Source organism: Phocoena phocoena, chromosome 2 (genome assembly GCF_963924675.1).
Source record: "Phocoena phocoena chromosome 2, mPhoPho1.1, whole genome shotgun sequence".
NCBI lineage: Eukaryota > Metazoa > Chordata > Mammalia > Artiodactyla > Phocoenidae > Phocoena > Phocoena phocoena.
In genome coordinates this window covers 122,235,248-122,259,262 of record NC_089220.1, presented here as the reverse complement: position 1 = coordinate 122,259,262, position 24,015 = coordinate 122,235,248, and the positions used below count along the sequence as shown (strand labels likewise).

At 34.3% G+C, this 24,015-nt stretch overlaps 1 non-coding gene across 1 annotated transcript; it reads right to left on the bottom strand.

Moving 5' to 3' along the window:
• Positions 1 to 11,552: 11,552 nt before the first annotated feature.
• Positions 11,553 to 11,628, bottom strand: LOC136119536 (small nucleolar RNA SNORD115). The gene has a single exon (XR_010655523.1). It is a non-coding gene; the product is annotated as a small nucleolar RNA SNORD115 (small nucleolar RNA).
• Positions 11,629 to 24,015: the final 12,387 nt, after the last annotated feature.

The window sequence follows — 24,015 nt, the reverse complement described above, 5'->3', positions numbered from 1 at the left end:
ATGATAAATACTCAGAAAATGACCTAGTATAGAGGTTGTAGACTATTGACAACCCTACACAAGAATGACACAGAACACAAGTTTCTTTGGAGAACCACTCAGAACGTGTCAGGAAAACACAAGAGCATCCCAATTATCATCCTTTATCTATATATCAAAAGATGCCATACTGGTAACATTTGGCATTGTCTATTGCATATGAACTCTCCTAAAATGACACACCTGAAGCCTCTTGAAACTTGGAGTTTACAAATCAAGTATCAGGTTACCGGAAATAGTATTCATTTCCAGGCAGCCTCCATCATTCATAGCACATACATCATTATACTGAAAATAATGCATTAACATGATATTCAGGCACTGAAATTTATATATGGGTTTCCTCATTAATATAATCAACTTTAGGGTTAATAGAAACAGAAAATTACTGAATTTCACATTTTAATCTATGTTGGCAGAATTGTCATATATTAAAAGTTATTCAATGGTCCTAAAGCAGCAAGACACTATTAGGATCCCATTCAATATTATATAAATATTGGTCTAGTCATTATAGAGACCTAGATGAGTATTGAACATTGATCTATATGCCAGTTAACAAAATTTTTCTTAACTGTTAATCATGTAAAATTCAAATAATAAGCAAATATTTTGTCATAAGATTACATCAAGTAGATCAGTCAATCAATAAGAACACCCCATATCAATATTCAGGCTGACTAAATGAGTAAGTCTAAGTGCTTTAGGGTGAAACTTCTCTAGTCCAGTGATCTATTTGGAATGACTTTATGAGTAAGGCTGTCATTTGTCACTTAATGAGAAGGTGTAACTCTTAGCAGTATATCTTACTGTAATATGTAAAGAGAGAAAAAGAGCGAAGGATAGAACCCAAAGGTGCAACACTATTAGGAATTATAAATCATTAAACAAAGCTTAATAGATGAACAATTTTTCTTTACTTATAAGCACATAGATTGATTTAGACACATACGTTTTTCTTAAGGCTCCATTGTCTCAATTCAAATATATCTCCTTGAAGGACTGGCACCCATCTAACATATTAGTTTCACATATGTATAGGAGAAAACATGTTTTTTAGTGAAGTTAGTTTTAGTAGTTTTGTTTTCAGAAGTTTCAGTCTGCGATTGCCAAGTTTCAGCTCCTCTATGATTAATCTTTTTACATTATTTAATCTCTCCATATATAGTAACACGCCCAAATCTAACTGTTGTTCTAAGTATGTGCAATCTTATATTTCAGTACTAGTAAGTGTATATTGCAATTGTTGAATAACTAATTGTTCAGTTATATGAGTGAAGGCTTGTGAAAAATATTTAGGTACTTTTTTTTTGCAGCAGGGTTTCATTCCCAGGTGTCCAATTCCAAATTATTTCTCAATTCCATTTTCACTTTTCTCTATAGTTGTATTCTGTATTAGGTTTTGATTCCACCCTGTTTGCATCTGAATTACATCTTTCTGCAATTGTCCCAAGGCACTAAGTATGTTTGTCCATATTTCTATATCAATAGAGTTTGCAGTTGTTATCCCAGCTTCTACTTACCTATAAATATGGTATTTAGTAAATCTCTTTTAGTTTGATCATGACACATTTTATTATTCATGTAAAAACTTTTCATAGTCATAAAGCCTATTGCATACAAGTAGAATTGAGTTGAATTGACTCAAATTAGAAGTAGTAATATTAAAAGCAATAGTCCATTTAATGACCCTAAAAACCTTAAGTATGGAGACTGGACATTGCTAAGTTCTAAATGAGGTAGACTTATTTTTAATGGGACACTATATTTTGGGACTTTTAAAGGAAATATGCTATATAATTTGGGCTGGGATATGTCTTCCTCATTGTACATTCATTCCAGTTTTGTCAAACTGGACTCCAATGGCTATATAATGTAGAGAGCAGCTGGAGTTTTGTGTTATTGTTCAAGGACTTTCAATTTGAATATACTTGTATTTAGTTCGACTGGTTAAAAATTTCTTCCCATTAGTATATTCAATAACACAAAGGGTGATATTTAAGATTGTTTTATTTGGGTAAATAGGTCAACAGATAGTCTGTGGGTTTCATTCTTCTAAATTTAAACTATTCAATTGAAGGATATGAAGTATTATGGCAAAATATGTATTTCTTGAGTCCTCACTCCATATTCAGAACATTTGTAATCAATTCAAAATTCCCTGAGGTTAATATACTCACTTTTAAAGGAAGAAGGTCTAATACTGTAAGCTTCATGTTCAACTGATATAAAATAGAATAAGTATCAAAATTATAATGGTCAAGGTAATTAAGAAGTAACACAACAATCTATGTCTCCTACTGTCTGTCCACTAGACAAACTTTTTCTTCAGCCTGCATATTATTTTAAATTACTATCTAGAGAATTTAACCTTAAGGTTCTTAATGGAAATTGTGGCCCACTCAGTCATAGGTGTTGGTCTCACAAGAGAAGCATGCATCTACTTGGGTTTCTTCTTCACCTTGATGTGAATTATCAACAAACCTGGTAGGATTCTATCTGGTGTGATGACCATCAGTCTGATATTGGAACAATTTGATATATACCAGGTCTCCTGTTCAATATTGATGGCATACCTCCTCAGGGAAATTTTTCCAGCATCTGGCAAAATAAGTCCAGGGAAGCCTGCAAACTCTTTAAGTATTATATTTGATCATGACTATTTTTTATTGCATCAGATAATGGGTTAGGCTTAAATCCTAAATTCAAATATCTTCTAATTGAATTGAAATTTGCTTATTAGAAGGAGTTAACCTAATTTTAATGAAACGAATGGTAAGGCTTTGAGCCACTGCAAGTGAGTGGTTTGATGTAATTTAGACAAATAAATTTTAGGATATGGTTCATTAATTCCACTTGTCCAGGAACTGGAAATGATAAAAAGTAGGCAAAATTTGAGTACTTGTAGGATGTTACAAAGCTCCTAAATTACAAAATATATAATTACTTTCTCTATTGGATTCTAGATATTTAGGAATTCAAAAAGTTGAGATGATATAATTTAGAAAGGTGTTTTTCACTGCTGGAGCATCAGTTTTAGCCTATGGAAACATGTCTGGCCATCTAAACATCATACTCAACATTACTAAAAATATTTGATACCTTCTAAAGGTCTAATCTTGATCAAGTCCATTTGCCACCATATTCCAGGTAACATTGGCTTTAGATGGCTTCCTTGACTTATCTTAGGTGTTACCTGTAAATAACTTTTTTCAAACAACACATCTTGGTATTATTTACTGAATTATAAGTGTTGCAATATTCCAAAATATTCAGTATATTCCTTCTCTTTGAAGGAGTCTGTCAGTGGCATGGAAAAGTCACCCAAGCATTCAATGGAAATATTGTAAAGAAAAATTTCCATCATGTAATTCCCATTTTCCTATGGTGTTATTCTTATTTACCCTTGATTTATAACTTTCTAATTATTATAGAGTTAGATATTTCTGAAATTATGAATAAGAGTTTCTGGGTAGAAATAATGGGCATTTAATTTTTCCAGCCCAAAACTCAGTAACTCTTTTCACAACTTGGTCTGAAAATTCTTTTTTTAGATAATTTTTTTTCCAGAGTATGAATTTTACAATCAATAATATAATTCTGTTAGAGAATTTTCAATGACTCTAATACATTGGTGATTCATTTCTCATGTAATATTTTAGTTTCTACCAACGTTTGAAAACCTCCATTCTTCCAAAGTTGGCTGGTGGCCTAACAGACCATAAAGATATTTATTATCAGCATAGATATTCATTTTAAGACTAAAGGCTAGTCTAAGGTAACATTGGCAAGATGGTAAATAGGCATCCCTGTCCCTAGTTCCTTCACAGAAAAACAATTTAGCAACTATACACAGATGAAAATGCTGTCCTGAGTGTCTGACACCTCAGGGGTAAGGCTATATATAGTACACTGGTGGAGCATGAAAAAACAAGAAAACTACATCAAAAAGGGTTAGAATAAACATTTCACTTTTTACATGTCACCCCTTCCCTGAGCTGGAACAGCAACACACTGAGAAGGATCTCTTTGGCCCATGATTTCTCCAGTTGGGGAAAGAGAAACTAAGACATACATCCAACTTCCCCAGGGTCTCAGGGCGTTGTCTGAGAGGCCCACTTATCTCTCAGCTCACATGGAACACTGAGGGAACTGGCATTGGTATACCACCTGGGGACAGCTAGGAACAAGGAAAAGGGTTATGGGTTCACAGTAACTTATACTGCAGATCTTTACAGAAGCCTTGTGCTCCTAACAGCAACATTGCCTTGTCCAACCAGGGCCCTTGCTACCAGCATTGTTAGAACAAGGAGTCTCCCACCAATCCCACCCAGCCAGAGAACACAGGTGCAGTCCTGTCCAACTATAAGGCCCAACTCACACCTCCCCCTATGACAGATCCCAGCAAGTGTCCTCACCCAACATCAGAGTATTGGTAGTTTGCCTCTCCTGTCTATGGGTGCCAAGAACTGGCCTTCCCATAATCCCAGGCTGAGCTGACTGGTGAATGACTTTCTTCTGAAGCCAAGATTTAATGAGTTGCTTTAATGAGTTTGTATAAAAGAAACTAATACAGCCACAATAACTAACCCTAAAGAAATAGAGATCTACCAACAACCTGATAAAGAACTTAAAATAATTGTTTTAAAGGAGCTCAGAGAACTAAAAGAGAACACATATAAACAACTGAATGAAATCAGAAAAATAATACATGGACAAAATGTGAAGTTCAATAAATAAATAGAAACAAGAAAAAAATCAAACAGAAATTCTAGAGCTAAAGAATACAATCATTGCACTACAAATTTCAATAGAGAGCTTCAGCAGTGCACTTGATCAAACAGGAGAAAGAATTAGTGAACTTGAAAACAAGTCATTTAAAATTATTCAGTCAGAGGGACAAAAAGAGAAAAGAATTTTTTAAAAAAGAAAGCCTACAGGAGTATGGAACACCATCACATGGAACAACATTTGCATTATGGGAATTCCAGAAGGAGAAGAGAAAGAGACAAAAATTCTATTTTTAAAAAAATGGCTGACAAATTACCAAATTTGTGGAGAGAAATGGATTTCATGAAGCTTAAGAGTCACAAAATAGCTTGAACCCAATGAGGTCTACACCAAGGCACATTATAATTAAATTGGCAAAGGCAAAGAGATATCCATGAAATCAGCAAAAGATAAGTGACTTATCACACACAAAGGAATTCACATACGACTATAAGTGGATTTATCTGCAGAAACCTTGTAGGCCAGGAGAGAAAGAAATAATATATTCAAAATACTGAAAGGAAAAAACACTTTGCCAATCAAGAATATTAAACTGGTAAGACTGTCCTTTAAAAATAGAGGTGATATTAAGACTTTCCCAGTTAAATAAAAAATTGAGGGAGTTTGTCACCTACCTTACAAGAAAAGTTTAAGGGTGCTCTTCAAGTTGAAATGAATAAACACTAAACAGGAACACAAAAGTGTATGAAAGTACAAATCTCACTTGTAAAAGTAAATATATAGACAAACACAGAATAGTGTTAATAGTTTTAATAGCGTATAAATTAGTTTCATCTTGCTACATAGTATAAAAATGAAAAGACAAAACTATTAAGAATAACTATAACCACAAGAACTTTTTAATAGATTCACAATTTAAAAACAGAAATAAAATCCAACATCGATAAATAAAGTTGAGTATATGGGGGAAAATAAAAGTGTAGAGCTTTTTATGCATTTGAAGTTGTTATCAGTTTAAATTAGACCATTATAACTATAGGTAGTTCAATGCAAGCCTCATGGAAACCACAAAAGAAATAACCTATGGTAGATCCACAAAAGTTGGAGAGAAAATTACCAGTATAACTGCAAAAAGAATTATCAAACCACAAGAGAACAGGGGAACAAAGGAACTACAAATCAGACAGAAAACAATTAACAAAATGACAATAGTAAGTCCTTACCTGTCATGATACTTTCAATGTAAATGAATTAAACTCATGATTCAAAAGACATAGAGTGACTGAATGTTCTCTAAAATAACAAGGCCCAACCATATGCTGTTTACAAGAGACTCAGATTTATGTACATATATAGGCTGAAAGTGAGAAGGAAAAAGGTATTTCATGCAAATGACAACAAAAGAGAGCAGAAATGGCAATATTTACGTTAGGTGAAATTGACTTTAAGACAAAAAAACTGTAATAAGAGACAAATAAGTCATTATACAATGATAAAAGGGCCAATTCAACAAGATGTAACAGTTATGATTATATATGCACCCAACACCCAACATCAAAGCACCTAGCTGACTTAGATTTGACAGAAGTGAAGGGTGAAATAGCAACAATAGAATAATAGTAGGTGACTTTAATAACCCACTTTCAATAATAGATAGATAATCCAGACAAAAAGTCAATAAGAAAACATCAGACTTAACACTATAGACCACTATAGACCTAATAAATATATACAGGACATTCTATCCAATAGCTTCAGAATACATATTCTTTTAAGTACACAAATATTCTCCAGGATATATTATATGTTAGGCCACAATGCATGTTTTAACAAAATCAGGATTATTGAGATTATCATGTGTCTTTTCCAACCACAATGGTATGAAACTAGAAGTCAATAACAGAAGAAATGTTGGAAAATTCACAAATATGTGGAAATTAAACAACACACTCCTGAACAACTAATGGGTCACAAAAAGAAATAAAAAGTCATAAAAGAAATAAAAAGTAAAATTAAAAATATCTTGAGACAAATGAAAATGGAAACACAACATACTTATGAGGTGAAGCAAAAGCAGTTCTAAGAGGGAATTTTATAGGAATAAATGCCTACATTAAGAAAAAAAGAAAGATCTCAAATAACCTAACTTTACAATTCAAAAAACTAGAAAAAGAAAAAACTAAGCTCCAAGTTAGCTGAAGGGAGGAAATAATAAAGATCAGAGCAGAAATAAAGGAAATAGAGACTAGAAAATGCAATATAAATATTTTTAAGTTGTTTTTTTTTTGTAAAAGATAAACACCATTGACAAATCTTTAGCTAGACTACCTGAAGAAAAAAGAAACACAAATAAAATTATAAATGAAAGAGGAGACATTGCCACTTGGACTAACTTTATGTTTGAGGGAACAGAAGCATCTAAAATCTCATGAGGGTTGACTACTACATATCATACTATTTTAGTCTCTTGTGGGTCAGTGAACAATATTAAGTCAGCTTTGGGAATAGGAATATTAGGTGAATCAGACCAAGGTCCAATATCTACATCAGTGACTGTGAGACAGTCATATTCAACCTGTTTTGTCAGGATAAGGCAACATAGTAGCTGGGTTCAAGAGGCTACACTTGCCCAGAGTACTATTAGGATTAGAAAATAAGATTTGTTCATAGCTAGACTGGCAACACAGTGAGAAATGAATCTTAAAAACTTGTAAAATAGTAACATCATGAGGTATCTATAAGTAAATTGTGTTCCAAGATTAAAGCCTGAGTCTTTCAATCAGGAGAGTTTTTGCTATTATGCCTTGTAAATACCTTTGCATTCCCAGAGCAACAAAATCTAATAACACAGAAAAGTAAGCAATATGCCTATAATTAGGGCCTAAGTTTTGAATAAGCTATTAGAAGCACCCTAAATCTTATGACAGAACATGTAGAAGGTTTTATCAAAGTTAAAAACTAATACACATGGAGAAACAACAGCTATTCTAAGAATGTGAAAGGCTTCTTGATTTTATCTGTACTATAATTTTGGTATTTCATGTAACATACCAGGAGAGGTTTAGCCTTTTCATAAAAGGCAAGGATCCACAACCAACTCTCAAAATCAGTGGAGGGGTGTGTGTGTGTGTGTGTGTGTGTGTGTGTGTGTGTGTGTGTGTAACATTGTTTCATTTGTATATTAGGCTGAGTTCAGGATACAACCATCTTCTGTCTGTTGGCCAATAATACATATCTCAAATATTTGACTTCAGTTTGATAATACTGCAACATGTTCAGGAAGACATTATGTCTTGGGAGACTAAGAAATTTAGTAAAGCTAAAGTATCTTCTTTACTAACATGTAAGATATTAGTAGCTATCAATAAATCAACCAGCATTAAATTAGTTTGGAGCATCAAGGCAGAGACAATTTGTTAATTTTTCTTGTAAATACCTAGAAAATACAGTAAATAAATCTCTGAATTTCTGGGGAATCAATTGCCACAAATATTAAAAGCCTACATAGGTAAAGTCAAGTAGGAACATTGACTCCTTAGCTAAAGGTAAAGGAAAGAAAGCTGAACATAAGTCTATTACATAAAAATAATTAGCTTACTCAGACACAGAAGTTAATGTAGTAGCAAGAATGTGTACCACAGGTATCAGACCAATTATGACTTATTTATTGCTCTCAGGTCATGGACAAATCTATAAACAGATTGATCTCCTTGTCAAATATTTCTTTCTTTCTTAAGGTAATATGGGAGAATTATAAGGTAAATATACTTTCTTTATTATTCCTATTTTCACATTTCTCTAATTACTCTTTCTATACCTTGTATTTGAGCTACAGATAGAGAATATGTTTTATACATGGCCATGTTGTTTCTTTATTGTAAACTATAACAATGAGATTCGTCCCTTTTATTAAATTTCTCTATTTTTTTCTGCCCATAAATATAGATTTCCTGTAATTTGGGTGTACGTTTTCAGCACTAGGTGAGACTGCTGTTCTCCCATAGTCTCCCCCCCCCTTTTTTTTTCGGTATGCGGGCCTCTCACTGTTGTGGCCTCTCCCATTGCGGAGCACAGGCTCCAGACGTGCAGGCTTAGCGGCCATGGCTCACGGGTCTAGCCACTCCGCGGCATGTGGGATCTTCCCAGACTGGGGCACGAACCCGTGTCCCCTGCATCAGCAGACAGACTCTCAACCACTGCGCCACCAGGGAAGCCCCCCTTTTGTTTTTGAAAGCACTTATTTACCAACCTAGATACCTTGCATCCCAGGTGCTCCAACAACACTCTATCCAGAATATAGAATATCATATCCCTTTGTTACATGGTTAAGTCCCTTTTTGGCATTATCAAGCACATCAGAAGACAAGGCACATTCTTCTATGGAAATACCTGTTTGCATGGGAACTTCAGAGGAGAAAGAACAGATAGGTCATCCAGAAACACCCATATCTTGGATATTTTTCTGAGTTAGAGTAAAACAAGAAAGGTAGTAGAAATTGCAGAATTCATGGCTTCAGTATCCACAAGAAAGGACTGGAAAAGTTTAAAATGGGGAAAAGAAACAGAAATGTAAGTTCATTCCATTCCCATTTCTAAGGTTCTCTCATTATGTCAATTTTGTCCATAAGTTTGCACCATTTGCCAATTACTTTCTGTCTGATTTCCTGGAGTGGGAAAAAACCTCTTGAGGAGGTGGTAAAGCTTCAGAGTTAGGTTGTATCTCTTGCATTTCCTCAGTCTGTTCCAGCATTATTTTTGCCAATGTCTTGACTTTTCAATAGTGAATTATTGACTTTCCATCAGGGTGTGCCTTCTTATTTGTTGGGGTCTCCAGATAATATTGTGTTCCCTTGTAAATAATTATAACTAGGCAGCTAAGCTGCAGTCTTAAGTTTCTTTACGGCTAATCTTTCTACATATTTTCTCAAAGCTGGATTGTAGCCACCAATATCTGAGAAATTATCTGTTCTTATCATCAACCTACTTTTTCTCCTACTTGTATTTAAATTCCTGGCAACAAAAGTGCCATAATTCTATTCTGATCTTCACATGGATTTATATATATAAACTTATAAAATGCCTCAGTGAACTGTGTTGAAAAACAATGAAGGACTCAGCTTCTGAGTACAGCATTTAGCTTCTCTCAGTTTACCTTCTGCAGAAAGGTTTCGAGGAATCTTGTCAGTAGTCTCTCATGTTAGGTTTCCAAGGTACAAAGAATAGAATAGCCTGAGTTGTTGGAGGAAGTGTACAGTTGGATTCCTGAGGACTTGGAACTCCCTAATATGGGGATTACTATTTTACCTTCATTGTGCCTGTTCCATTAGTCAACTGGAGGCAACAGTTTGTGTAGCAGCCAGTATGCATCCCCATGTATAGGGCCGTAGACTGAAAACACAGTGCAGAGCACCTCTGGAAAATTTTGTGGATCTCTCCAGAGCACTAGGGAAAAGGACATATGAATTCTTACTATTTCTAGTCCTTCCAGCAGCCCTTAATAAATTCTACCAGTTATTTGAGTTGCTGGAGATACAAAAGCATAGGGCTGATATTCTTCTTATTGAAATCAAAAATAAATTATTTTCTATGACAATGTAGTTTCAGTTCTCATTTTGCCATTTAGTAGTATGACTGTTTTGATTCCCTTTCTTCCAGGTCATTAGGCAACCACTGCCCAACCTCATGTTTTCATTCTATGACACAGTCTCTTACACTTTTCAATGACTACTTGTGTTTTACTCTTAATCATATCTGCTTCCATAGCTCTGTTTTGCATAGCCTAGAACACTCCTACATCCTTTCCCAAGAATGACGCCTATGCTGGGGATTAACATAATGACATAAGCCATGGCACTTCCCTTATACATTTATTTGATCCTGAAAAGTCTAACCAGGGTTGGGTTTCTTAAAAACCTTGTGCCAAAGTAGATTAGGGTTTGGGTAGATTCAGTGAAGTTAGTCTGTGTAGCTTTCATGTATCCCTGGTGTAGCAGGACAGAAAGTCATCTTTCTCAGTAGTCTTTGTATAAGAGGACAGTAGTCAAAAATGAAAACTGTATTTCATGGGTACTATTCCTAAAAAGTAAATAGGATACCAGGAAGCTCCTAATTTTATTGATTTTTACATCCACAGGAAAACAAATATCTGGATCGCATGGATTCACACTTCCCAGAATCCTTGAATAGTCATAGTCCAAAAATGATCCACAAGTATAACACATTAAAAATCTGAAATAATATAACAGGCTTGAATTTTTCTACTTGGACATTTAGAACCAAGCAAATATTGCACCATAGAGATGGTATTGATGAATCACAAACCTTTTGCAACTTCCAGTAAAGCACACTCAGGTGAAAAGCGAAATTCTTCTGATGAAGATCCCATTATATATATATATATATATCACTCATGGAGAAAAAGAACCCATAATGATATTTATATCATCAGAAAGAATAAAGCTAAATGCCCTAGAAGTAAGTCTTTACTAGTTTAGAAGTGTGCTTCACACTTACCAGTTATCAAAGGCAGCCTAATCCATTTAATGTACACACAATGTAAAAAAAAAGAGTTGAGGTATAATTTCAAAAAAATATGAGAATAAACCACCACAGTCTGATTAATATAAAAGAAACCATTGTTTACCTGGAAAGAGGTAGAAGAGGTGGATGAAACAAATTTCCCATATAGGCTTTATTACCTGAAGTCCATGAATAGAGTTTCTACTACAGTGAAGCTAAGAACCCTCACTCCCACTTCGTAATCCAGGATTGTCACCTCTGCTGGGCCCCAGAGTAATTTTATTAAGCATGATTTTTATGCAATCACATCTCCTCAAGATATGATGTCCTCATTCACTCAAACCATGGCATCACCCACAAGTATAATTTCTTTGTCCTGTAATATTTTACTAATGGCATCCTTAAATTCTGGGTCCCAAGTGGACTGGAGATCTGAGAGATTCAGTGCAGGACAACTGGGTAGTTAATCATGCCCCAGGGGAAGTGAGCTCAAGTGTCTTCTTCCCCATTTGTTTTTGTCTATGAGGAAGGATCAGGGCGGTAGTCAAAGAAGAAAACTATGTATCTCATGTTTGCATTTCTCATATGTTCCTCTGTGATTTATACAGGAAGGATATTACTAAAAAAAAAAAAAGACAGGGCCACATTCCTTTGTATATAGACCAGTGATTCACCTAACATATTCAAATTGAAGCAAATAAGATACCTTGGCCTCAAGAACCTGTCAGGAGCCTTTATGCAGAAATAAAATTTTGCTATTAACCAGCTCTTGGCTGTATCGTCCAGGAAGCCAGAGCAGAAAAAATAATGGCATCACTCATAGCATGGATTTTCCACTTAAAATAAATCTAATGAAGCCACATGATATTCAGAAGCTAGATATCGGTATCATGCTGCTTATAATTTTATTCAATCTCACTTATTATACCTGAATCTTAAACCTCTGGCTGCAGTTGCCATGGCCCTTCAATTGTGAGTAGTTCATTTATGATGCACAAATATCACAACACCTTAGCAAACTCAAAATAATCTAACAAGTAAATTTGTCTATATATGAATTTAGATCTAACCAAACAATGCACCATAGAAATAATACTAGTGAATGATAAGATTTTTCAAATTTAATCAAAGGAAAGCTCAGGTACAAACTAAAGTTTTTTCTCATATCATATCATCAATATGAGTCACTCATGGAGAAGAATTAACCATAATAATATCCATGTTTCCTTAAAGAACTAACCTAAACACCTTAGATGCTAGTCTCTATTAGTCCATAGATCTATTTGGAATTATAGCTCTCTGTAATCACTGAAGAGGGTGAGGGTCCAGATTAATTTTCATTTCTGTTAGTTCTCATTCTACTTGTACTTCATACCTATTGCTTCTGCAGACTCTTTTTTCAACTCAGCTCTGAAAACTGTGGATGAGTTATTCCTGTGCTAAAGAATTTTTTAGCTTAGCTTTGTAGCTTGTTATTCCACACTGTGTAGGTATTTATTATCTAGCCCTGTGCAGTCCAGATTTTAGTAAAGCAGCATTGTGCTTCTTGGTCCAGCTCCAACAAATGTGGTCATTCTATATGTGAGAGAGCCCCTGTTGAGGCTCTCCCTCCTCTACTGTGTTAGCCTCTCTATTTTTATTTCCCCAAGATCTAGCTGTTGTTTCAAGGTGTGCATATTCCGAGGTTTACTTATGCTTTCAACTCGAGATGGACACTTGTTTTTCAATGTTGTTGCTGTTAGAAATGGTGCTACTGTAAGCATTCATGTGTATGTTTTTAGGGCATAGATATATGAATTTTTCTTGTACCTGGGATTATGTTTGTGAACACAGTCTAAGAGTATTCTAAATAGACATATAGGAAGATTTTTAAATTTTTATATATCTTGGTGATTGTTTATTGTTTGAATGTTCTTTTCTCTCATGGCTAATAACCTTGAGTACCTTTTCACATGCTTATTAGCCATTTGGATATCCTCCTTTGTGATGGACCTGTTTAAATGTCTTCTTTCTCACTTTTTGACATGTATGAGTTTACTATAATTGTCTTTCATTGAATATACACTTTGATAAACAGAAGTTTTCATTTTGATGCAAACCAACTCATCAATTTTTCCTTTATGGTTAGTGCTGTTGTTATTCAATTTTAATTTTTTGCATTCACCAAATCATTATACTACTCTCCTATGTTATGTTCAAGAATCTTTATTGTTTTGCTTTTCATATGTGTCTACATTACACCTAGAAATTATTTTTCAGCATGGCTGGAAAACGGACTCAAAACAAAAGTTATTTGTTTTGTAGAGTGTCTCTCAAGAGGGATTTGTCTAATTATCATCTCATAATTATGCTGGGGTTATGGGTTTTGGGAAGGAAGACCATAAAGTACCATTCTCATCCTGTCATATCAAGGGTACATTCTATCAATATGACATGACTATTTATATTAGTCTTGATTATCTGGCTGAGGTAGTGTTTGTCAGGTTTCTCCACTGTAAAGGTATTTTTCCTCATATGCAACAGCAACACCTTTATTATAGATCAAGTAACCATATAACATTTGATCTGTTTGTGAAGTCTCTATTTTTTCCCATTAGGCTAGTTTTCTATCTTTTGTCAGTACACGCAGTCTTAACTACTGTAACCTTATGAAATGCTTTGAAATTTTGTCATGTAAGTTATGAAGTTTTTTTTCACGTTGTTGACATTTAGACAAAAACTAACATGTTCCTTTTTAAAAAAATATATCTTTATTGGAGTATATTTGCTTTAAAATGTTGTGTTAGTTTCTGCTTTATAACAAAGTGAATCAGCTATACATATACATATATCCCCATATCTCCTCCCTCTTGCGTTTCCCTCCCATCCTCCCTACACCACCCTTCTAGGTGGTCACAAAGCACCGAGCTGATCTCCCTGTGCTATGTAGCTGCTTCCCACTAGCTATCTATTTTACATTTAGTAGTGTATATATGTCCATGCCACTCTTTCATTTCATCCTAGCTTACCCTTCCTCCTCCCCATGTCCTTAAGTCTGTTCTGTATGTTTGAGTCTTTATTCCTGTCCTGCCCATAGGTTCTTCAGAACCATTTTTTTTAAGATTCCATATATATGTGTTAGCATACAGTATTTATTTTTCTCTTTCTGACTTACTTCACTCTGTATGACAGACTCTATGTCCATCCACCTCACTAAAATAATTCAATTTTGTTTCTTTTTATGGCTCAAACTTGACTCTTCTTGGCTCTTTGCATTATATGTAATTCTTGAAATCAGACTGATAATTTACAAAACACCTAATGGGATTTGGATTTGGAATGCTATTCCATTGAATATTTAAAATGAATTTGGGGGAGAATTAAAATCTATATAAATCAAACCTGCCAATCTGAATACACCTCTTCATTTGCACGGTACTACTTACTTCCTTTCAATAATGTTTTGTAATGATATATTTGATCTTTTCTTATGTAATTGATATTTTTGATGTTCCTGAAAATGTTATATTTAAAAATCTTTATTTTTTTATGTTTGTTGTGTTGCATAAACACATTTCATTACACTTATTTGCTTATTAATACAGCAACTTTGCTAAATTAACTTTCTAATTTTGTTTACTTCAAGTCATTTGGGGATATTGATATATAGATAGATAGAGATATATATTAACACACACATACATATAAACACCATTTTTTTGTCTGTAAATAATGATGTCTACATATACCTTTCCATTTCTAATCCTTATCACGTTTTATTCCTTTTCCATGACTTACTACACTAAAACATCCAGTATAGTGTTGAATAGAAATCGTGATAGAAGATTTGTTTTATTCTCAATTTCAGGAGAAAACTTTCAATAGCTCCATTATCAATGATTTTGCAATTGACTTATTTTGTAAATACTCTTTATCTCATTAAAGAATTTTGGTAAGTTCCCAGTTCCCATGAGATTTATGAGGAACAGGTTTTGTATTTTATCAAATGCTTTTTATTTTTGAGATGATCATATGATATTTCCCCTCTGTTGTGTTACTACAATGAATTACATTGAATGATTTTTAATTACTTAAAATTATACTTAATTTAGAATAGCTTTAGGCTTGTTTTAAAAAGTTGTGGAAAAAAAAAGTTGTGAAAATAGCACAGAGAGTTACCAAATATCCCATACCCTATTTCACATATTATTACCACCTTATATTAGTATGGTATATTTGTCACACAACTAATCAATATTGGTACACTGTTATTGAGTCTAGCCTTTTTTCAGATTTCCATTGTTTTTGCCTAATGACCTACTACTGTTCCATGATCCCATACAGGATGCTACATTTTGATGTCATGTCTACTTAGGATCCTCTTGACCATGACACATTCTCAGATTTTCCTTGTTTTGATGGTCTTCCCATTTTTGAGGAGAACTAGTCGTGTTTTGTACAGTGTCTGTCAAGTGGGATTTGTCTAATTATTATCTCATGATTATGCTGGGGTAATGGGTTTTGGGGTGGAAGACCATAGAGATAAAGTACCATTCTCATCCTGTCATATCAAGGGTACATTCTATCAACATGACATGACTATGTATATCAGCCTTGATTACCTGGCTGAGGTAGTGTTTGTCAGGTTTCTCCACTGTAAAGTTATTTTTCCTCCCACCTGCCATTTTAATACTGTATTCTTTGCAAGGAAGTCACTATGTATAGACCACACTAGAGAAGTGAGGAGTTGTGTTGCATGTCCTTGAAGTCAAAGTATCTACAAAATTTATTTTTAATTATTCTGCATAAGAAATTTGTCTATTCTCCCAATGTATTTATTCACTTTTTTATATTAGTGTGGATTCACGGATAATTATATTTTGGTTTCTAATTCAATACTATAGTATTTATTTGTTCAAATTGCTCCAGCTTTGATCATTGGAATCTTTTTTGGTTTGCTCCTGTCACTTTGACACTTTGACATGCTTCCATCAATGTATGTGTGTGTGTGTGTGTGTGTGTGTGTGTGTGTGTGAGAGAGAGAGAGAGAGAGAGAGAGAGAGAGAGAGAGAGAGAGAGAGAGAGAGAAAGAGAGAGAGAGATGAGCACTTCCTTACTTTCTGGCCATCTAAGATGCTCCAGGTTCATCTTTTATATTTCCTGCTCCTTCATAGAATCAGCCATTTTTGAAAGGACCCCTGGCTTGTTTTATTGGAGAGTGGTATTAGAAACCAAGATATGGGTTCTAGGTGTGACATTTGTTACTAGATTATCATTGCTTCTAGGCTTCCTTAACTGATAGATTAAGGAAAAATGTACGTGCACAGTAACTGTGTGTATACGTATATTTATAACTATTCATATGTGTAACTACATATGTATATACATATATAATTGGGTGGGCCAAAAAGTTCGTTTAGGTTTTTCGTGTTATGGAAAAACCTGAACGAACTTTTTGGCTAACCCAATATATAGAACATAAGTTCACAGTGATGTTTCCAACTTGAATCCATTATTACATGGATTATTCTAACCACTTTTTGTTTGTCTGTAACCTTCTACTCCAATGTCAAGAAACCTTACACCATCTGCCAACCATTTACTTAATTGTTTAAATCTAGTATACATATGTAGTGGTTTCATACACCGATGAGAAATGACTTTATCTAGTTAAGTACAGGGCTATGTACAGTTGTTTTGCCTTTAATCTTACAGATTGCACTAACTCCCCTAGTTACTTAAATTAGCACCTTTTCCTTCCAACCCCATCAGTGAGGTTGTTTCATGCATTTGTAATACAGTAAATCATTTTTTCACATTTTATATTCCATCCTGGGATCCCCCAACTACTAAATGGTTTTTTAAAATTCATGTATCTTAAGGTTTAATCTTTGTGCTGTAAAGTTCTATGGGTTTTGACAAATGCATAATGTCACGTATATGCCATTACAGTATCATACAGTATTAACCCCTGGGCTGCGGACAGGAGGTGAGTGGCGGGCTAGTGATCAAAGCTTCATCTGTCTCTCCCCATCGTTCACATTACCGCCTGAATTAGCACCCTCATCACTCGCATTAGTGCCTGAGCCATTCCCCAGATCACTTGCATTACCGCCTCAACCATCACTCGAATTACCACCAGAACCAATCTCCACCCCACCCTGTCGGTGGAAAAATTGTCTTCCATGAAACCGGTCCCCCTGGTGCCAAAAAGGTTGGGGACTGCTGTACAGGATAGATTCGCTGTACTTTATCTATTCAGCCCTTGCCTTCCCCCTGACAACCACATGTATTTACTGTATCTTTAGTTTTGCCTTTTCCAGAATGTCATATAAATGGGAGCACACCATATATATCCTTTTCAACTGGCTTCTTTCACTTAGCAAAATGCATTTAAGATTCATCTGTGTATATATATATTTTTAAACGTGGATGTACCACAGGTTTTTTTTTTTGCTGTTGTTTTTTAATGTCTTTATTGGAGCATAATTGCTTTACAATGTTGTGTTAGTTTCTGCTGTATAATAAAGTGAATCAGTAATATGTATACATATATCTCCATATCCTCTCCCTCTTGTGCCTCCCTCCCACCCTCCCTATCTCACCCCTCTAGGTGGTCAAAAAGTACCGAGCTGATCTCCCCGTATCACAGGGTTTTTAAGCATTAACCTATTGGAGGATATCTTACTTACTGCCAGTTTTTGGCAATTATGAATAAAGCTGTTATAAATATTCTTGTGCTAGTTTTTGTGTGGACCTAAGTTTTCAACTCATATGGTTAAATACCTAGGAGCACAGTGGCTAAATGTAGAACATTTAGCTTTGTAAGAAACTTCCACACTGTCTTGAACATTGCTGTACCATTTTTCATGCTAGCCACCAATGAATAATAGTTTCTGTTGCTTGCATTTTCACAAATAATTGGCATTGCCAGTTCTTTGGATTTTAGCCATTCTCCTAGGTGTGTAGCTGTATCTTTTTGTTTAATTTGCATCTCCCTAATGACAGATAATGTAGGGCATCTTCACCTATGCTCATTTGTCATCTGTATGTTTCTGTGGTGAGGTCTCTATTCAGATCTTTTGCCCATTTTAAATGGGTTATTTTCTTTTTGCTGAATTTTAGGAGTTCTTTGTATATTTGGATTGAAGGCCTTTAGCACATATGTATTTTGAAAATATTTTCTCCCAATCTGTCCTGTCTTTTCATTAGCTTAATAGTGTCTTTTGCCAGAGCAGAGCTTTTAATTTTAATAAAGCTCAACTTATTTTTTTCTTCATGGTTTTGTGCTTTGGGTATTGTATCTAAAAACTCACCACAAAACATAAGGTCATGCCTATTTTCTCCTATGTTTACTTCTAGAAGTTTTATAGTTTTATATTTCACATTTAGTTCTATGGTTTCTTTTGAGTTAGTTTATATGTAACATGTAAGGTCTGTGTCTAGGTCCCCTTTTTGAACATGGACATCCCCTGTTCTAGCATCATTTATTGAAAAGACTATTTTTTATGCATTAAATTGCCTTTGAACACCTGTCAAAGATCAGGTAATTTTAAGTGTGTGTATCTACCTTTGGATTCTCTATTCTGTACTATTGACCTATGTCTATTTATTTGCCAATACCATGCTGTCTTGATTACGGTAGGCTTATAATAAGAGTCTTAAAATAAGGTAGTGCAAGTCCTCCAAATTTGTTCTCCTTCAGTATTAGGTTGGTTAACTCTAGTTCTTTTGTCTTTCCATATAAACTTTAAAATCAATTCAGTGATATCTACAAAACAACTTGCTGGGGTTTTGAATAGGATTGAATTGTATCTATATGTAAAGTCGGGTAACAATATTGAGCCTTCCAATCCATGAATACAGAATATCTGTCCATTATTTACATCTTCCTTGTCATTTTTTAGCAGAATTTTGTACTTTCTGCCTTTAGATAATATACACACACATGTTTTGTGTGCATGTGTATGATGTATACCGAAGTTTTTTCTTTCTTATTGCGACTGTAAATGAGATTTAAAAAATATTATTTATTTCAAACTCCAATTGTTCATAACTGGTATATAGAAGGCAATTGACTTTTTAAATACTAACCTTATATCCTTTATCTCTGTTATACTCATTTATCTCACTTAATTCCAGGAGGTGTTTGTTTTGTTTACCTTAGTAGATTCTTTGGGATTCTCTATAGATAATCTTGTCATCTCTGAATAAAGACAGTTTTATTTCTCTCATTTTCAATCTGTATGCTTCTTAATACTTTTCTTGTCTTATTGCACTAGCTAAGACTTCCAGTATGATGTTGCATCATACTTCCAGTATGATGTTGCAACATAAAGTCTCTCATCAGGAAGTATGATATAAGCTATAAGGCTTTCTGTAGATGTTCTTTATCAAACAGAAAATTTCCCCATGTTACTAGTTTACTGAGAGTTTTTATCTTAAATGAATATTGGATTTTGTCAGAAGTTTTCATAGCATATGACCATATGATTTTTTTTATAGCCTTTCAATGTATCGGATTATGTTGATTGATTTTTGAATGGTGAAAAAGCCTTGCATACCTGGAATAAATTTCACCTGGTTGTGGTGTACAATTTTTCTTATACATTGCTGGATTTAATTTGCTAATATTTTTTGATGAGGCTCATGACAGATATTGGTCTGTAGTTTTTCTTTCTTGTAATGTCTTTATCTGGTTATGGTGTTAGGGTAATAATGGTTTAATGCAGTGAATTACCAAGTGTCTCCCTTCTTTCTATTTTATGGAAGCAATGGTGGAGGACTGGTATTATTTCTTCATTAAATCTTTGGCAAAATAAACCAGCAAAACTATCCGGGCTTGGTATTTTCTTTTTTGAAGGTTATTAACTATTAATTAATTTCTTTGGTAGATTCAGGGCTATTTAGAATATGTATTTGTCCTTGTATGAATTTTGGTAGTTTGTCTTATGAGTAATTGGTCTATTGCATCTAAGTTATCTAATTGGGAGCATAGAGTTCATAGTATTATGTTATTATTCTTTTAATATCCATAGCATCAGAACTGATGATTCTTATTTCTGTTTTTGGTCATTTGTGTGTTTTTATTCCTTTGCTTAGCATGGGTAGAGTTTTAGCAATTTTATTGGGCTTTTAAAAGAACTACCTCTTAAAAAAAAAAAAAACAAAAACAAACTACCTCTTGTTTTTGTTCATTTTCTCTACTGTTTTCCTTTTCTTAATTTTACTGACTTCTAATTATTGTTATTAATTTTCTTCTATTTGCTTTAGGTTTAAAGTGTTCTTTCTGTAGTTTTCTAAGGTAAAAGCTGAGATTGTGGATTTAGATCTTTTATATTTTCTAACATAAATTTAATGTTAAATTTTTTCCCTGTAAGCAATGTTTTAGCTGCATATGACAAATTATGATAATTATTTTCATCTTGACTTCACTCAAAATATTTTAAAAATTTCTCAAATGTTCTTTGATATATCTGTTATTTAGAAATGTTTTTTTAATCCAAATATTTGGGGATTTCCCAGCTGTATCTTTATCAACTACCAGCTTTATTCCATTGTTGCTTTGTATAACTTCTAATCTTTTACATTTGTTAAGGTCTGTTTTATGGAACATAATATGATCTATTCTGGTGACTATTTCATATGAGATTTAGAAGAATGTGTATTCTCCTTTTGATGGATGAAGTAGTCTATAAGAATCGGCTGGACAAACTAATTGATAGTGCTCTTTAGATCACCTATATCCTTACTATTTTTCGGCCTGTTTGATCCATTACGGCCAGAGGGGAGTTGAAGTCTCTAACTGTAATAGTGGACCCGTCTATTTCTACTTTTGGTTCTTTCAAATTTTACCTCACTTATCTTGACACTTTGTCATTAGGAACATACACATTTATGATTGTTATGTCTTTGTTAAGAACTGATCCTTTAACATTAAATAATCTTCATGCCTGATAACCTTCCTTGTTCTGAAGTTGGTTTTGTTTGAAATCAATATAACTTCTCCAGCTATCTTTTTTTTTTTTTTTTGCAGTACGCAGGCCTCTCACTGTTGTGGCCTCTCCCGTTGCAGAGCACAGCCTCTGGATGCGCAGGCTCAGCAGCCATGGCTCATGGGCCCAGCCGCTCCGCGGCTTCTGGGATCTTCCCGGACCAGGTCACAAACCCGTGTCCCCTGCATCGGCAGGCGGACTCTCAACCACTGTGCCACCAGGGAAGCCCTCCAGCTATCTTTTGATTAGTTTTAGCATGATGTACCTTTCTTAATCCCTTTACATTTTTTGACCTAAATCTTTAATTTTAAAGTAAGTTTCTTGTAGACAACATTTAGTTGAGTCTTGCTTCTTTATTCATTCTAGCAAGCCCTGTATTTTAATTTAAACCATTCACATTCAAAATAATTATTAATATTGTTGGATTAGTATCTACCATGTTTATAACTGTTTTCTAGTCACTGCACTACTGTTTCTTCATTTCCCCATTTTACTGCCTTCTCTGCTTTTAGTTGATCTTTTTACATGATTCCTTTTTATCTCCTCTCTTAGCATATCAATTCTTTCTTTTTCATTTTTTCATTAGTTTCTCTAGAACTTAACAATAAAAATTTTCAACTAACCCAAACTCACTTTCAAAGTACACTATACCACTTCATGTGTAGTACAGGTTCCATAGATCAGTGTATTCTCAACTTCTTCACATCTCTTGTGACATTACTGTCATTTATTTCACTATCCATATGCCGTAATCAACCAATATCTTGTTACTATTATTATTTTAGACATTTTTTAGATTATTTAAGAATCATGGAAATAATAATTTTATTTTACCTCATTTATTTCTTCTCCAATGCTCTTCTTTTCTTTATGGAGATCCAAGTTTCTGACCTGTATAATTTTCCTTCTTCCTGAAGAACTTGTAAAATTTCTTGTAGGGCAGGTCTATTGGCAAGAATTCCTTCATTTTTGGTTTGTCTGAGAGTATTTATTTCTCCTTTACTTTTGAAGTATAATTTTGCTAGATATAGATTATAGATAGAATTTTTTTCCTACAACATTTTAAATATTTTACTTCACTCTCTTTTAACTTTCCTGGTTTCTGATAAGATGTCCACTGTAATTCTCTATAGGTAATGCATTGTGGGTATTTTTCTAGCTTCTTTGAAGACTTTCTCTTTGGTTTCCTTCAGTTGGATATGATATGCCTAGGCTTTAATGTTGTTATTGTCTGTGTGCTTTGCATTTTTTCCTGCTTTGTGTTCTCTAAACTTCCTGCACCTGCAGTTTGATGTTTGTTATTCATTTAGAAATATCCTTGACAATTATTATAATAGTTTGAAAATTTCTTCTGCTCTGTACTCTCTCTCTTCTCATCCTGGTATTCCAATTATGTCTATTACATTAAAAAATTGTTCAACTGTTCTTGGATGGTCTGTTCTGTCTTTCCATTATTTTTTTCTCTTTGTATTTCATTTTGTGAAATTTCTATTGGACTCTTCAACATCACTGATTTTTTTTCCCTCTATCTTGTTGAGTCTAGTGAAAAGTCTGTTGAAGGCATTCTTCATCTGGGTTACAGTGTTTTTTATTTCTAACATTTCCTTTTGGTTCTTACAGTTTTTATTTCTCTGCTTATATAACCTATCTATTCTTGCATGATGTCTTCTTTTCCCCTAAGAGCTCTTAACACATTAATCACACTTATTTTAAATTCCCCATTTGATAATTTCAACATCTGTGTCCTGAGTCTGGTTTCATTAATTGTTTTGTCTCTTCAGAGTGTTTTTTCTTGCCATATAACTTCACTGTAATTGTTTGTTGAGTTGTGTCTGGTATTAGGAATTGAGATAAATAAGCCTTTAGTATGAGATTTATAGTAATCTAACTAGGGGTTATGTTGTTTAATGTTTGCTGTTGCTAGAGGTATCAGAAGTGTCAAACTCCTTTAGTGTGCTTGTTTTTGTCTCCTCTCTTGACTCTGGGTTTCCCTAAGTACTCCTGAGAGAGTTGGTGTCTTTCAGCTCTTTCAACTCTAATCCACTGTTATTACAGTGAAGCCTATTGGTGGAATGGTAAGTTTGTGTGGGAGTTGGGTGATCCACAACGTTTTTGAGTAAGTCTCTGTTTTTATGTGCCTGTGTCTTAGAACTGTGACCTTCACAAGTATTTCTTCAGTAACATAGTTTTTTCTCCTTGTTCTGACTCTAGTGTTCCCAATCTATTTCCTCGAAGCATTGACCTCTATTGACAATTGTGTGTGTGTGTGTGTGTGTGTTTGTGTGTGTGTGTTTTCTGATTGGTTAGAATGGCTAGTGACCAGAGTTAGATGAATGCCCTTCCCTCAAGTGTGATAATACTTTGCCCAAGTCTTTCCCTTGAAGATTAGGCCTTTGTCATGGAAAATTCTTTGGGTGTATTTCACAATGATCACTCTACCCCAGCACTCCAATTCCAGAGTCATTAAAGGCATCTTGGGGGGTTTTCTTAAATCTTTACCATAAGAAACATGTGAGGTTCTTCTAGGTAAAGCCCACAGAAGTGTGAGAGTTTCCAGAAGTTTCCCCCTTTCACTCTAGTCCACATTCAGTCCAGCTATTCATCTAAATTGTCACTCAAGTTTTCCTACCAATTTGTAGCTTCTGTTTCAGATAAGCAAATCTCACCTGTATCTCAATGGATGTCTGTATCTCCAGAATTTGGGGTGGCAGTTTTCTCTGCAGCTTCAGGTCTCTGATGGATCCTAGGAAAT